Source organism: Bubalus bubalis, chromosome 6, assembly GCF_019923935.1.
Source record: "Bubalus bubalis isolate 160015118507 breed Murrah chromosome 6, NDDB_SH_1, whole genome shotgun sequence".
Classification (NCBI taxonomy): Eukaryota; Metazoa; Chordata; class Mammalia; order Artiodactyla; family Bovidae; genus Bubalus; species Bubalus bubalis.
The window spans coordinates 95,430,308-95,444,608 of record NC_059162.1 but is presented as its reverse complement, the minus strand read 5'-3'; the positions used below and the strand labels follow the sequence as shown (position 1 = coordinate 95,444,608).

Genomic DNA, 14,301 nt, shown 5'->3' with positions numbered 1-14,301 from the left:
GGGTTCATGTTAAGCTAAAACACTCCAGAGAATCTACCTACCTGCTTGGTAACCTGAGATGAAACCTGCATATTTTCCAAGCATGATGCCTCAGTTAAGACCCTGGTCATCTCTTGCGACTATGGCATTGGCCTCTTAGTAGATCTCCCAACTTCCAGTCCCTTCCTATAAAATTCATTTATCCAGTCATTTCACTTACACATTTGTAAATCATTTATGCTCATCTACTATATGTTAAGCTTTGTATTAGGAAATGGAAACAGTAAGTAAGAAGTTATTTCCTTCTCTCACTAGTTGCTGGAAACAGATGTATAAGATTGGAAAGGAAGGCAATATGAGGGCCTATTATGGATTAGTCATTTTATAATATGTTGTTTTTTTCATCCTCATGCTACTACAATTATTACTTCCACTTCACTATGGGAAAACCAAGACTTGACTTGGTTACATAATTAGCCTGTAGTGTCTAGTTTGTATGGGACTGAATTGGCTTTAATATTTAGGTCTGTCTATCAATTTGTAAAGCCTATATTCTTTCCACTAAACTAATGGTCCTCAAATTTTAAGATATACAGGAATCACTTGTGAAACTTATAAAGACCCAGATTCTCTGGCCCAACTGCAGAGATTCTGATTCAGTAGGTCTAGCATGGAAACTAAAAAGTCTGTACTGTTAACAAACATGTGCTCAGGATCACATTTTGAAAAGCACTGCAACTCAAAAAGAAAAAAAGATAAAATTATAACTCCAAAATAAGTACTATCATAAAGATTTGAACAAAATGATTAACAAATAGCATAGACATCAGAATTAATTTCCTAAATAACAAATCTAATCAGGTCAACTTCCTGCTTAAAAGAAGAGATGAATACTCACTCTGCCCACAGTTTAAGGTTCAAATGCTACAGCAGAGCATAAAAGGCTAAAGCATATGTTTAGCCCCTTCTTTTCTCTTTTCACACTGTTCATGCTGTTCATGGGGTTCTCAAGGCAAGAATGTTTAAGTGGTTTGCTACTCCCTTCTCCAGTGAACCACGTTTTTTCAGAACTCTCCACCAAGACCCATCTGTTTTGGGTGGCCCTATACTGCATGGCCCATCACCCCACTCCAGCACTCTTGCCTGGAAAATCCCATGGACGGAGAAGCCTGGTGGGCTGCAGTCCATGGGGTTGCAAAGAGTCAGACACGACTGAGCGACTTCCCTTTCACTTTTCACTTTCCTGCACTGGAGAAGGAAATGGCAACCCACTCCAGTGTTCTTGCCTGGAGAATCCCAGGGACGGCGGAGCCTGGTGGGCTGCCGTCTATGGGGTCGCACAGAGTCGGACACGACTGAAGTGACTTAGCAGCAGCAGCAGCAGCAGCAGCAGCAGCAGCAGCATACTGCATAGCCCATAGTTCCACTGAGTTAGACAAGGCTGTGACCCATGTGATCAGTTTGGTACAAGATGGTGGAGTAGAAGGACATGTGCTCTTCTTCTCCTGTGAGTGTCTGGAGTCGCTGGCGGAGGCATTGGGTCAACAGTAGCTGCTGGGTCAGGGGCACTGACTACAACTGTCCTGGGATCCATGGTGTGCTGGTCAAGACACTTGCTCCTTGGAAGAAAAGCTATGACCAACCTAGACAGCGCATTAAAAAGCAGAGACATGACTCTGCCAACAAAGATTTGTCTAGTCAAAGCTATGGTTTTTCCAGTAGTCATGTATGGATGTGAGAGTTGGACTATAAAGAAAGCTGAGTGCAGAAGAACTGATGCTTTTGAACTGTGGTGTTGGGGAAGACTCTTGAGAGTCACTTGGACTGCAAAGAGATCAAATCAGTCAATCCTAAAGGAAATCAGTCCTGAATATTGTCATTGGAAGGACTGATGCTGAAGCTGCAATACTTTTTTTACCTGGTGTGAAGGACTGACTTATTAGAAAAGACCCTGATGCTGGGAAAGATTGAAGGCAGGAGGAGAAGGGGACAACAGAAGATGAGATGGTTAGATGGCATCACCAACTCAATGGACATGAGTTTGAGCAAGCTCCTGGAGATGGTGAAGGACAGGGAAGCCTGGCGTGTTGCAGTCCAAGGGGTTGCAAAGAGTTGGACACAACTGAGTGACTGAACAACAACAACTTTCCCCTTCCCTCTACTAATACCTCCTTCTTGTCTTACAGAACTACTTTACGTTTCCCACTTGTCTCAAGTCATTTGATAATCTCCAAGCTGTAACACATTTCCACATTTTTTCAATGTACTTCTTCCTTAATCCAAATGATTATTTCCTACTTGTTCTTCAAAATTCAGTTTATATATTATTATTGAAAATATTTCAAAAGTACTTACTAGATACCAGGTACCAATCCAAATACTTTACATGTATCAACTGATTTAATCCTAACAAGTAACTACCAACTACTAATTGAGGAAACTGAGGCACAAAGAGATTGAAAGAGTTTTCTCAAGATTATACAATTGCTAAATGGCAGAGCTAGGGCTTGAATTCAGGCTACATGGAACTTTATATGAACATAAAGTAAAATAATTATTTTTAATGTATGTTCCTATGAATTTTAACACATGTATAGATTTTAACCACCACTGAAATAGGATACAGAACAGCTGCATCATCCCACAAATATCCCTGATGCTATCCCTTTGTTGTCATCCTTGCTTTTGAGTCCTAATTCTCAGCAACAACTGATTGGTTCCTTGTCCCTAGAGTTTCGTTTTTGTAAAAATATAAAACGGAACTCTACAGTACGTAACCTTTTTTTTTTTTCACACTAAGCAGAATGCCTTTGTAATATATCCACGTTGCTGTACATATTAGCAGTTTTCATTTTTATTTTTTAAGTTTCTGAGTAGTATTCCACAGCATGGATGCAAGCAGTATATTTATTTACTCACCCACTGAAGGTGAACTGAAGGATAATGAAGGTCCTATTTGTTTCAGCTCTGACAATTATGAATAGAGCTTTTATGAACATGTGCAGTTTTGCTGTTAACATAAGTTTTCATTTTTCTAGGGTTAATAAATACCCAGGGATAATACTGCTGGGTCATAAGTTAAGTATATGTTTAACTTCCTGGGAAACCATCACCAACTATTTTTCTGAATGGCAGAACCATCTTGTATTCCCAGGAGCAATGAATGAGAGTTCTAGTTGTTCTTCATCAGGTACCTCAGTATTCTCTCTTTAACTTATGGGTAATAAGCAGCCCTAGTCCAAGTTCCCAAAGCTATGCAAAGCGGTCATGAGTATTTTAGCACATAAACAGTGAATTGCTTCAATAAGACAATGTGTGAAAGTTGCTAAGTCATGTCTGACCCTTTGCAAACCCATGGACTATACAGTCCATGGAGTTCTCCAGGTAAGAATACTGTAGTGGGTAGCTGTTCCCTTCTCCAGGGGATCTTCCCAACCCAGGGATCGAACCCAGGTCTCCCGCACTGCAGGCAGATTCTTTACCAGCTGAGCCCCAAGGGAAGCCCAAGAATACTGGAGTGGGTAGCCTATCCCTTCTCCAACAGATCTTCCCAACCCAGGAATCCTGCATTGCAGGCAGATTCTTTACCAGCTGAGCTACCAGGGAAGCCCCCCAAAAATGGGTACAACTGGGAATTCCAAAAGCAAATCCTCTATTAAAATAGTTTTCTCTAATCTGCTAACTTTTTTCCTAGGCTATTTTTCTACATATGTCCAGACATGAACACAAACACACACACCCCAAACAACAAAAATTTAGAAGTGTGGAGTGCAGAGGACCATTTATCTTTGTGCTATCTACTGCTAGCGTGCTGCTGCTAAGTCACTTCAGTCATGTCCGACTCTGCAACCCCACAGACAGCAGGGATTCTCCAGGCAAGAACACTGGAGTGGGTTGCCATTTCCTTCTCCAATGCATGAAAGGGAAAAGGGAAAGTGAAGTCGCTCAGTCGTGTCCGACCCTCAGCGACCCCATGGACTGCAGCCTACCAGGCTCCTCCATCCATGGGATTTTCCAGGCAACAGTACTGGAGTGGGGTGCCATTGCCTTCTCCGACTGCTACTTTATGGTAAAAATGGTCTGCAAAGACAAGATGAGTATAATAGGATATGGGAGGTGTATGGCTGTTGTTAGAGTGAAATATTTAATCTGAAATTAGAATCATTCTGCCCAATTAACCAAGCAGCCCTCATTTACTTATAATGTGTGTCTCTTCTGGCTGATGATGTAGTCTTCTGATCTAGCCATCTACTAGAAAAGTACCCTTCTTCTGGAAGACACTGCCCTGTAAGTCTACCTGCTACAATGTTGCTCTTTCCTTTTTTTTAAAGTTTCAACTTAAAAGAACTTTCCCTGACAGGCAGATTTAACATTCTACATCTTATCTCCATCTTGGAATTATATAATTATACTGGTATCTTTTTGCCAACATGTCACCAAACATCTAAAGGATTGTGTCATCCTTATATCTACTGGTGCTTAGCACAAATGTGGGTTTATAGCAGGTCCTTAATAAAAATGTGTTGATTTAGCGGCCAAAGTAATGAATTAATGGTGGTTTACCTGGTGAACATCTACACGTCATGTTTTAAGATTCAAATGTTTCTGCCTCTGAGAATTCTTTGTGTCACCTCTGCACTTTGTGTGTGTGTGTGTGTGTGTGTGCGCGCAAGCAAAGTTGCTTCAGTTGTATCTGACTCGTTGCGACCCTCTGGACTGTAGTCCACCAGGATCCTCTGCCCATGGGATACTTCAGGCAAGAATACTGGAGTGGGTTCCATGCCCTCCTCCAGGGGATCTTCCCAACACAGGGACTGAACCCACATTGCTTATATCTCCTGCATTGGCAGGCGGGTTCTTTACCACTAATGCCACCTGGGAAGCCCTCTGTATTATGTATTTATTGTCACTGCTGATTTACATACTATACCGTAATTACTGTTTGCTGGTAGAAGTAACTGAATAGTTTAACTGGAGTTAAGGCAAATTTATAACTGTAAGAAAGGTACTCCCCCCCATGAGAGGCACAAAAATCAAAGAAAAGTAATTTTGAAAGGCAAAGGTGACTTGGTGAAAATACTAATGGTAGGCAATTTAATTTTCCCTCCTGCTATTCTTTCTACACAAATTCTCTGTTTTATCTAAACCTGACTAACATGCCTTCAACTTCTTTACACTATTCCTTTGGTCATACTTTCTCCATATTGTAATGCTCTCTCCTTTTATTTCTGAACATGCAAACTGCTTTGTCCTTTCCAGTTTCAGATCCAATCTCACATCTTCAGAGAAGTCTCTTGTGATTACACATTTCACTCCTTCTGAATTCTTTCAGGTCTTATAACAAACTGTTTACTTTTGTAAGGATGTGCTTTAGCTTTCAAACTGTAGGAACTAAGTCCCTTAAAGGAAAGTACTGTCCCTCATGATTTTATTTTTAAAACCTCTCCAAAAACAAACAGTGATAGGCCCTCAATCTTGTAGCATAATACTTCAAGGTAAAGGAAGAATGCACATGTACTTTCAGCCCCTAAATTCCTTCTCACAAACACAGCCATATATTTCCTAGTGGGAAAGAACAATTTGTGAAGGATATGACTATCTCTAAAGATAGGGATTTAGGTATCATTTAAGATATGAATGGGCTTCCCTGGTGGCTCAGAGGTTAAAGCGTCTGCCTCCAATGCGGGAGACCCAGGTTCGATCCATGGGTTGGGAAGATCCCCTGGAGAAGGAAATGATAACCCACTCCAGTATTTTTGCCTGGAGAATCCCATGGACGGAGAAGCCTGGTAGGCTACAGTCCATGGGGTCGCAAAGAGTCGGACACGACTGAGCGATTTCACTTTCACTTTAAGATATGAACAGTTTCTTCTGAATCTTTTGAATCTTTTTGGTGCCTGTCAGGCTTATGACATTGGTAAAATCTTAATAGCCACTTGGGAAAGACTTTGGAAGTAGGAGAAGGCTTTAATTTTTACTTAGAGAACACTAAGATAGCTACTTTGAAAACAATGGTACATAAAAGAAAATATAATAACTAGATATATTTCCCCCAAAGCTAGCTAATATTGAATAACTACAAAAATAAACATACTTTGTTAGACTCTACTGCTACTAAAAACAAAAACTGGACAGGTTGGGCCAGTTGTTTAAAAATTAGTGCCTTTATAGTAATAAATGTTGACAGCCCAAATCAAAAAAGAATGCATTACTGAGATATCATCAATTGTGTTCTGTCATTACAAGGCAGCTCCACCCAGTCTAAGCTTGTCAAAAAGTGTTACTGTAATCCATGAAGAAGTCTCCACCTCAGGCAAAGGAAGGAAAAATGTGATGGGCTGGCTCTGAACAGGTGTGTTGAATTGTAATGCCAATGTTGAGTCATAAATCTCTTTACATTAGCTTCACAAATGACAAATTATTAACTTCTACACTGAGGTGTCAAGCATGAATGAACAGATCTGTCAGTACGCACTTTAAGAGCAACAAATGTATGTAAATAGGGTGTGGATATAACTTTTTAACAGTGAGCATTATTCCATGATCAAGACAAACGTTTTTATCCTGCTCAAGTGAATATGATATTTGGGAATCTCTGAGTGTCTGACCTATTCTTTGGGTCAGTCCACTGATTCTCCCTAATCTTGATAAGAGAACTGCTTCAGTTTACCCCCTGCATCTTTAATGTGAATGTAACTCAGCTTTATAATGGATGATGAGTGTATGAAAAGCACATAAGTGTGTATTCTGGTTTTGACACAGCTGTGTGACTTTGGGCAAATTATTTAACTTCTGTAAGCCTCACTTTCTTCCTCAATAAAACAGGGATAATAAGTATCTCATAAGATTACCATGAAAGCTAAAAGAGAATTTATAGAAATTATCTAACAGACACTCAACACATGCTTGTTCCCTTCTTGAATGTACTTCAACTGACACCCTTGTTTCCCTAATAGGTAGAAGTTAGGAATTTAATCTAGAGTAATAAACTGCTCAGGATGAAAGTTCATGAAGGTGAAGACTGACTCTTTTCCACTCTATGTCAGACCCCACGAGTGTCACAAGTATTAAGCCCAAGAATCAACGAGATTGCTAGTGCACAGCATTCTGTATTCTATGCACTCAAAAGTACTAAACATGCTTGTGTATTGTTTTCTTTTATAAAACATTATTACAGTATTTCTTTTTTAAAATCTTATTCATTAGAAGGACTGATGCTGAAGCTGAAACTCCAATACTCTGGCCACCTGATGCGAAGAACTGACTCACTAGAAAAGACCCTGATGCTGGGTAAGAAGGAAGGCAGGAGGAGAAGGGGACAACAGAGGATGAAATGGTTGGATGGCATCACCAACTCAATGGGCATGAGTTTGAGCAAGCTCCAGGAGTTGGTGATGGACAGGGAAGCCTGGTGTGCTGCAGTCCATGGGGTGGCAAAGAGTCGGACACAACTGAGCAACTGAACTGAACTGATAGTAAGATATATATAAGATACTATTTTAAGTATTCACTTTAATGGCATTAAGTATATTCATAATGTTTTGCAAACCATCAGCACTATTTAGTTCCATAACATTATCATTACCTTAAACAGAAACTCTATACTCATTAAGTCCCTAATCCACCCCTTACCTCCACTCCCTGGGGCTCTGATCTACTTTCTGTTCTTAGGAATTTGCCTATTCAAGATATGTAAGTGGAATCATATAATAGTTGACCTTTTGTATCTGGCATTTTTCATTTCAAGATCTATAAGGTTCATCAATGTTGCAGCATGTATCAACACTTCAATCTTTATTGCTGCTGTTGTTCAGTCGTTAAGTTGTATCCAACCCTGTGTGACCCCATGGACTGTAGCACGAGAAACCTGCCACAGTATCTCCCAGGGTTTGCCCAAGTCCATGTCCATTGAGTCACTGATGCTATCCAACTATCTCATCCTTCAGTTCAGTAGCTCAGTCGTGTCTGACTCTTAGCGACCCCATGAATCGTAGCACGCCAGGCCTCCCTGTCCATCACCAACTCCTGGAGTTCACTCAGACTCACGTCTATCGAGTCAGTGATGCCATCCAGCCATCTTAACCTCTGTCATCCCCTTCTCCTCCTGCCCCCAATCCCTCCCAGCATCAGGGTCTTTTCCAATGAGTCAACTCTTCGCATGAGATGGCCAAAGTACTAGAGTTTCAGCTTTAGCATCATTCCTTCCAAAGAAATCCCAGGGCTGATCTCCTTCAGAATGGACTGGTTGGATCTCCTTGCAGTCCAAGGGACTCTCAAGAGTCTTCTCTAACACCACAGTTCAAAAGCATCAATTCTTCGGCGCTCAGCTTTCTTCACAGTCCAACTCTCACATCCATACATGACCACGGGAAAAACCATAGCCTTGACTAGACGGACCTTTGTTGGCCAAGTAATGTCTCTGCTTTTCAGTATGCTATCTAGGTTGGTCATAACTTTCCTTCCAAGGAGTAAGTGTCTTTTAATTTCATGGCTGCAGTCACCATCTCCAGTGATTTTGGAGCCCCCAAAAATAAAGTCTGACACTGTTTCCCCATCTATTTCCCAAGAAGTGATGGGACCAGATGCCATGATCTAGGTTTTCTGAATGTTGAGCTTTAAGCCAACTTTTTCACTCTCCTCTTTCACTTTCATCAAGAGGCTTTTGAGTTCCTCTTCACTTTCTGCCATAAGGGTGGTGTCATCTGCATATATGAGGTTATTGATATTTCTCCCGGCAATCTTGATTCCAGCTTGTGTTTCTTCCAGTCCAGCGTTTCTCATGATGTACTCTGCATAGAAGTTAAATAAGCAGGGTGACAATATACAGCCTTGACGTACTCCTTTTCCTATTTGGAACCAGTCTGTTGTTCCATGCCCAGTTCTAACTGTTGCTTCCTGACCTTCATATCGGTTTCTCAAGAGGCAGGTCAGGTGGTCTGGTATTCCCATCTCTCGAAGAATTTGCCACAGTTTATTGTGATTCACACAGTCAAAGGCTTTGGCATAGTCAATAAAGCAGAAAGAGATGTTTTTCTGGAACTCTCTTGCTTTGGCCACCCTCTTTTCCTTTTGCCTTTAATCTTTCCCAGCATCAGGGTTTTTCCCAGTGTGTCAGCTGTTTGCATCAGGTGGCCAAAGCACTGGAGCTTCAGCTTCAGCATCAGTTCCTCCAGTGAATATTCAGGGTTGATTTCCTTTAGGATTGACTAGCTTGATTTCGCAGTCCAAGGGACTCTCAAGAGTCTTCAGCACCACAATTTGAAAACATTAATGCTTCAATCTTTATAATGACTAAATACTAATCCATATAATGCATATAGCACATTTTGTTTATCCATTCATCTGTTACTGGACATTTGGATTGCTTCCACCTTTAAGCTTTTGTGAATAATGCTGCAATGAACATTCACGTACAAGTTCTGAGTCCCTGTTTTTAATTCCTAGAAATGGATTGCTGAGTAAAGTGATAATTCTGTTTAACTTTTTGAGGCGCTCCCAAACCGTTTTCCATGTGCCATTTTACATTCTCACCAGCAATGTACAAGGTTCTGATTTCTCTACAGCCTTGTTGACAAGTGTTACTTTCCATTCTTTTAGATTACAGACATCCTAGTGGATGTGAGATGGTATCTCAAGGTGGTTTTTACTTGCATTTCTCTAATGACTAATGATGTTGAGCAATTTTTCCTGTGCTCATTGGTCATTTGTATATTTTCTTTGGAGAAATGTCTATTTAAGGCCTTTATCCATTTTGAATTGTGTTGTTTGGCTTTTCATTGTTGAGTTGTGAGAATTCTTTATATTCTGGATATTAAACCCTTACCATATATGATTTGTCAGAGAAGGCAATGCCAACCCACTCTAGTACTCTTGCCTGGAAAATCCCATGGGTGGCAGAATCTGATGGGGTCGCACAGTCGGATACGACTGAAGCGACTTAGCAGCAGCAGCAGCATATATGATTTGTGAGTACTTTCTTCCATTTCATAGGTTGTCTTTTCACTCTCTTGATAGTATTCTTTGATGCACAAACGTTTTCAATTTTTATGAAGTTGAAACTTACTTATTTCCTTGTTGTGTTTTCTGTGCTTTTCATGTCAGATTCAAGAAACCATTACCAAATTCAAAGTCATAATGATTTCCCTCTATGTTTTATTCTAAGGGTTTTATAGTTTTAACTCTTTTTTTTTAACAAGTGTTTATTTATTTTTTTACTTTACAATATTGTATTGGTTTTGCCATACATCAACATGAATCCGCCACAGATGTACACGTGTTCCCAATCCTGAACCCCCCTCCCACCTCTAACACATATATATGGAATTTAGAAAGATGGTAACGATAATCCTGTATGCGAGACAGCAAAAGTTTTAACTCTTAAATTTAGCTCTTCGATCCATTTGGAGTTAAGTTTTGTATATGGTATTAGGTAAGGGTTCAACTTCATTCTTTTGCATCTGGGTATCCCGTTTTCCAGCACCATTTGTTGAACAGACTCTTCCTTCCCATTGAATGGTCGTGGCCCTTGTTGAAAACCATCTGACCATACATATGAGGAATACTTCTTGGTTCTCTTTTCTGTTCTGTTGGTCCACATTATTATGCTAGTGCTATACTGTTTTGAAACTGTAAGTCTGTAGGAAGTTTTAAAATTAAGAAGTGTGAATCCTCCAACTCTGTTGTTCTTTTTCAAGATTGTTTCAGTGATTTGAGGCTCCCTGAAATTTTGTATGAATTTTAGAATGGATTTTTCTATTTCTTCAAAAATCACCTTTGGGATTTTGGTAAGGACTGCGCTGCGTTCGCAGATCACTTTGAAGTGTTATCTAAAAATACGTCCCCTGTTCAATTTCATGAACAGGGGAGGTATTAACATTTATTTAGGTTTTCTAAATTTCTTTCAGCAATATTTTTAGTTTTCAGAGTACAAGGCCTAGGCCTCCTTGGTTACATTTATTTCTAAGTATTTTATTATTCCTAATGTTATTGTGAATAGAATTGCTTTCTACATTTCCTTTTCAGATTCTTTGTTGCTAATTTATAGAACTACAACTGATTTTTAATTTTATGTCTGGCGACTTTGTCAAATCTGTTTATTAGTTCTAATAGTACATGATGTGTGTGTGTGTGTGTGTGTGTGTGTGTGTGTGTGTGTGTGTGTGATCTTCAGGGTTCTCTACACAGAAGATCATGTTATCTGTGAACAGAGGTAATTTTTATTCCTTTCAATTTGAATGCCTCCTATCTGTTTTTCTTGCCTAACTGCCCTGTATAGAATTACTACTACTGAAAAACAGTGGTGAAAGTAGGTATCTTTGTCTTGTTCCTGATCTTAGGGGAAAAGCTTTTCAATGTTTCACAACTGACTATAAATGTCAGCTGTGGGTTTCTCAAATATGGCCTATATAATGTTGAGGAAGTTCCCTTGTATAAGTATTTTTGTTTTTATCATGAAAGACTGTTGGATTTTCTTAAATACTTTTTCTTCATCAATTGAGTCTCATTAATACCATATTTACAGATTATGGTGTATAACAGTATGAATGCATGATATTTGAGGGCCTATTTCCAGTTCATTTTTTATCTTAATTTGTGCACCTCATAATTCACTGGCAAAGAAATGGACTTTAATTCCTTTAAATACTGAGCTTATGATACTGGCCCATGTGTAAACCATCAACTTCAGGAAAATTTCTAAGACCATAATTTTTAGATAATAAAAATAAGCCATATTATTTAATTAATACTAGTAATAGTTTACTGTCAGTTAAAAGGTAATTGATATTGTTTGCAATATTTCACCAAAGTTATTTATATCCAGTTTGATGACTCCTAGGGCAGCTGTAGCATAGCTTTCATATACCATTTATTTTATTTCTAATAACTTAGAAAATTCCAATTAGACATTATATTAAGAATAGAATCTAACTGTTGTTGGTTCAGTCACCAAAGTCATGTCTGACTCTTTGCAACCCCATGGACTGCAGCACGCCAGGCCTTTCTGGCATTTTAGAATCTAATGCTTGTTGACTTTCTCAGTTATATCTAAATATCTGGATCAAATAAAGACTCAAATTATAAAGATATTTTCAAACAGGGCTACTTCCCCTCCACCCCACAACAAGTGGCAAGTGGGATCTTAGTTCCCTGACCATGGATTGAACCTGTACACCCTTCAGTGGAAATGTGGAGTCTTAACCACTGGACTGCAAGGAAAATCCACATATATGGCTACTTCAAGTTATGTCAGACTTAAGTCAATCAGTTTATCACACTTAAAAGATAAAGAATTGACTGTTTACTCTTGGGAAACAGTAATAAGTAGACACCTACTTTATTCTTTGGTTGCTCTTGCCCTAAAAAGTATTTCTTCATGTTCTGCTAAAGCTTTTATTAGGGATCTGAAATATCCTCTACTATACATAATCAATTTCACTAAAGAATGAAGAAAATTATCAAGTTTTTGGAAAGAATCAAACTCTTGATAATTAAAGCCATGTGCACCACAGCTCATTTTTAAAGAAATCTTGAAACTTTATTCTCAAAATTAAAAATTATATTTTTAGCTCTGAAAAATAGGTTTAGGCTGCTCAAGAATATATTGCTGATTTTTGAAATCTGAACAAGACCCTTGCATTTTTACCTGTATTATTAGTGTCATGAAAAGTTTCTATGACATGCCTCATTACAAAAACCTGTTCTTGTACCTTTCCCTTAGAAGTAAGGACTGTGTACTTTATTGTGCAGTAGAATCAGCTACTGGGCTTCTTAAAACTGATTGCTGGGTCCCACCCTCTTAATTCTGATTCAGTAGGTCTGGGGCTGGGGCTTGAGAAACTACATTTCTAGTAAGTACCCAGGTCACATTTTGAAATCTTTGACTCAGATAACCTGTATACTTGTTTGAGAAGGAATGTCTTAGACTCTTTTTCCATTATTTACATGGTTTATCAGAAAGATATCTACTTAAAGCTGCCTAAAATATTAACAATTTTCATTATTTTCTTCAATACCATAAGATTTGAGGAGACTATTATTAATTATTAGCTAATCATTTCAGTAAAACAGTGTGTAGACTGACATGCAATTGAAATCTTTTTCATTCCAATAGTCATAATCTTTCTTGTTGTACTTATTTTTTTTAAATACCTTGAGATATAATTTATTCATATCATACAATTCACACATTTAAAGTATCCAAGTCAATGTTTTTTGATATATTCATAGATACATGCAACCATCTTTATTAAGATATAAATCATACATAACATATACTTCATACATTTAAAGTGTACAAGTCATAGATGTATGCAACCAACAACATAATCAAATTTAGAACATTTTCATCACATCAAAAAAGAACCACATACCCTTTGGTTATCACCCTCCTATCTTCTAAAATCACTCACTCCTCACATCTAACCATAATAAGCAAGCACAATTCTACTTTCTGTCTCTACGAGGTTTCCTATTCTGGACTTTTAAATAAGTGGAGCCATATAATATGGGGTCTTGTATAATGAGTTCATTTAGCATAACGCTTTCAAAATTTATCTGATATCACTTCACTGGTGGTCCAGTGGTTCAGACTCTGCATTTCCACTGCAGGAGGCACAGGTTCAACCCCTGCTAGGAGAATTAAGATGTCACATGCCTTGAGGCATGGCCAAAAAAAGAAAAAAGAATTTCCCTCCTTTTTATGGTTGAACAACATTTTATTGTATATATATACCACATATTGCTAACTCATTCATCCCTTGATGAATATTTGGGTCATTTTCATGTTTGGGCTATTATGAGTAATGTTGCTACAAACATTCATGTACAAATTTTTATATGGACATATCTTTTCACTTCACTTAGGTATACAGCTAGATATATAACTATGTTAAATCACTTGAGGAACTGTAGACTGTTTTCCAAAGCAGCTTCACCATCTTATATTACTACTAGCAGTCCATGAGGGTTCAAATTTCTCCATATCCTGACCAACACTTGTTATCTAACTTTTTGATTCTAGCCACTGTAGTTGGTGTGAAGTAGTATCTCATTGTTTTGAATTTCATTTGCTTGATGACCAATGATGTGGAACATCTTTCTACATGCTTATTGGCCATCTGCTTTTTTTCCTTGGAAAAATTTCCCACAATTTTTAATGGTAGCAATTTGTCTTTTTTTTATTATTGAGTTGTTGGTGGTCTTTATATATTCTAGATACAAGTCCCTTATCAAATATATGATTTGCAAAGATTTTCTCTCAACCTGAGGGCTGCCTTTTCACTTTCTGGATGGTGTTCTTTGAAGTAATGTTATTTGATCATC

At 38.5% G+C, this 14,301-nt stretch overlaps 1 protein-coding gene across 4 annotated transcripts in view; it reads right to left on the bottom strand.

Moving 5' to 3' along the window:
• FAF1 (Fas associated factor 1) overlaps positions 1 to 14,301 on the bottom strand; it is a 513,649-nt gene that overhangs the window by 78,924 nt on the left and 420,424 nt on the right. The window lies entirely within an intron of this gene.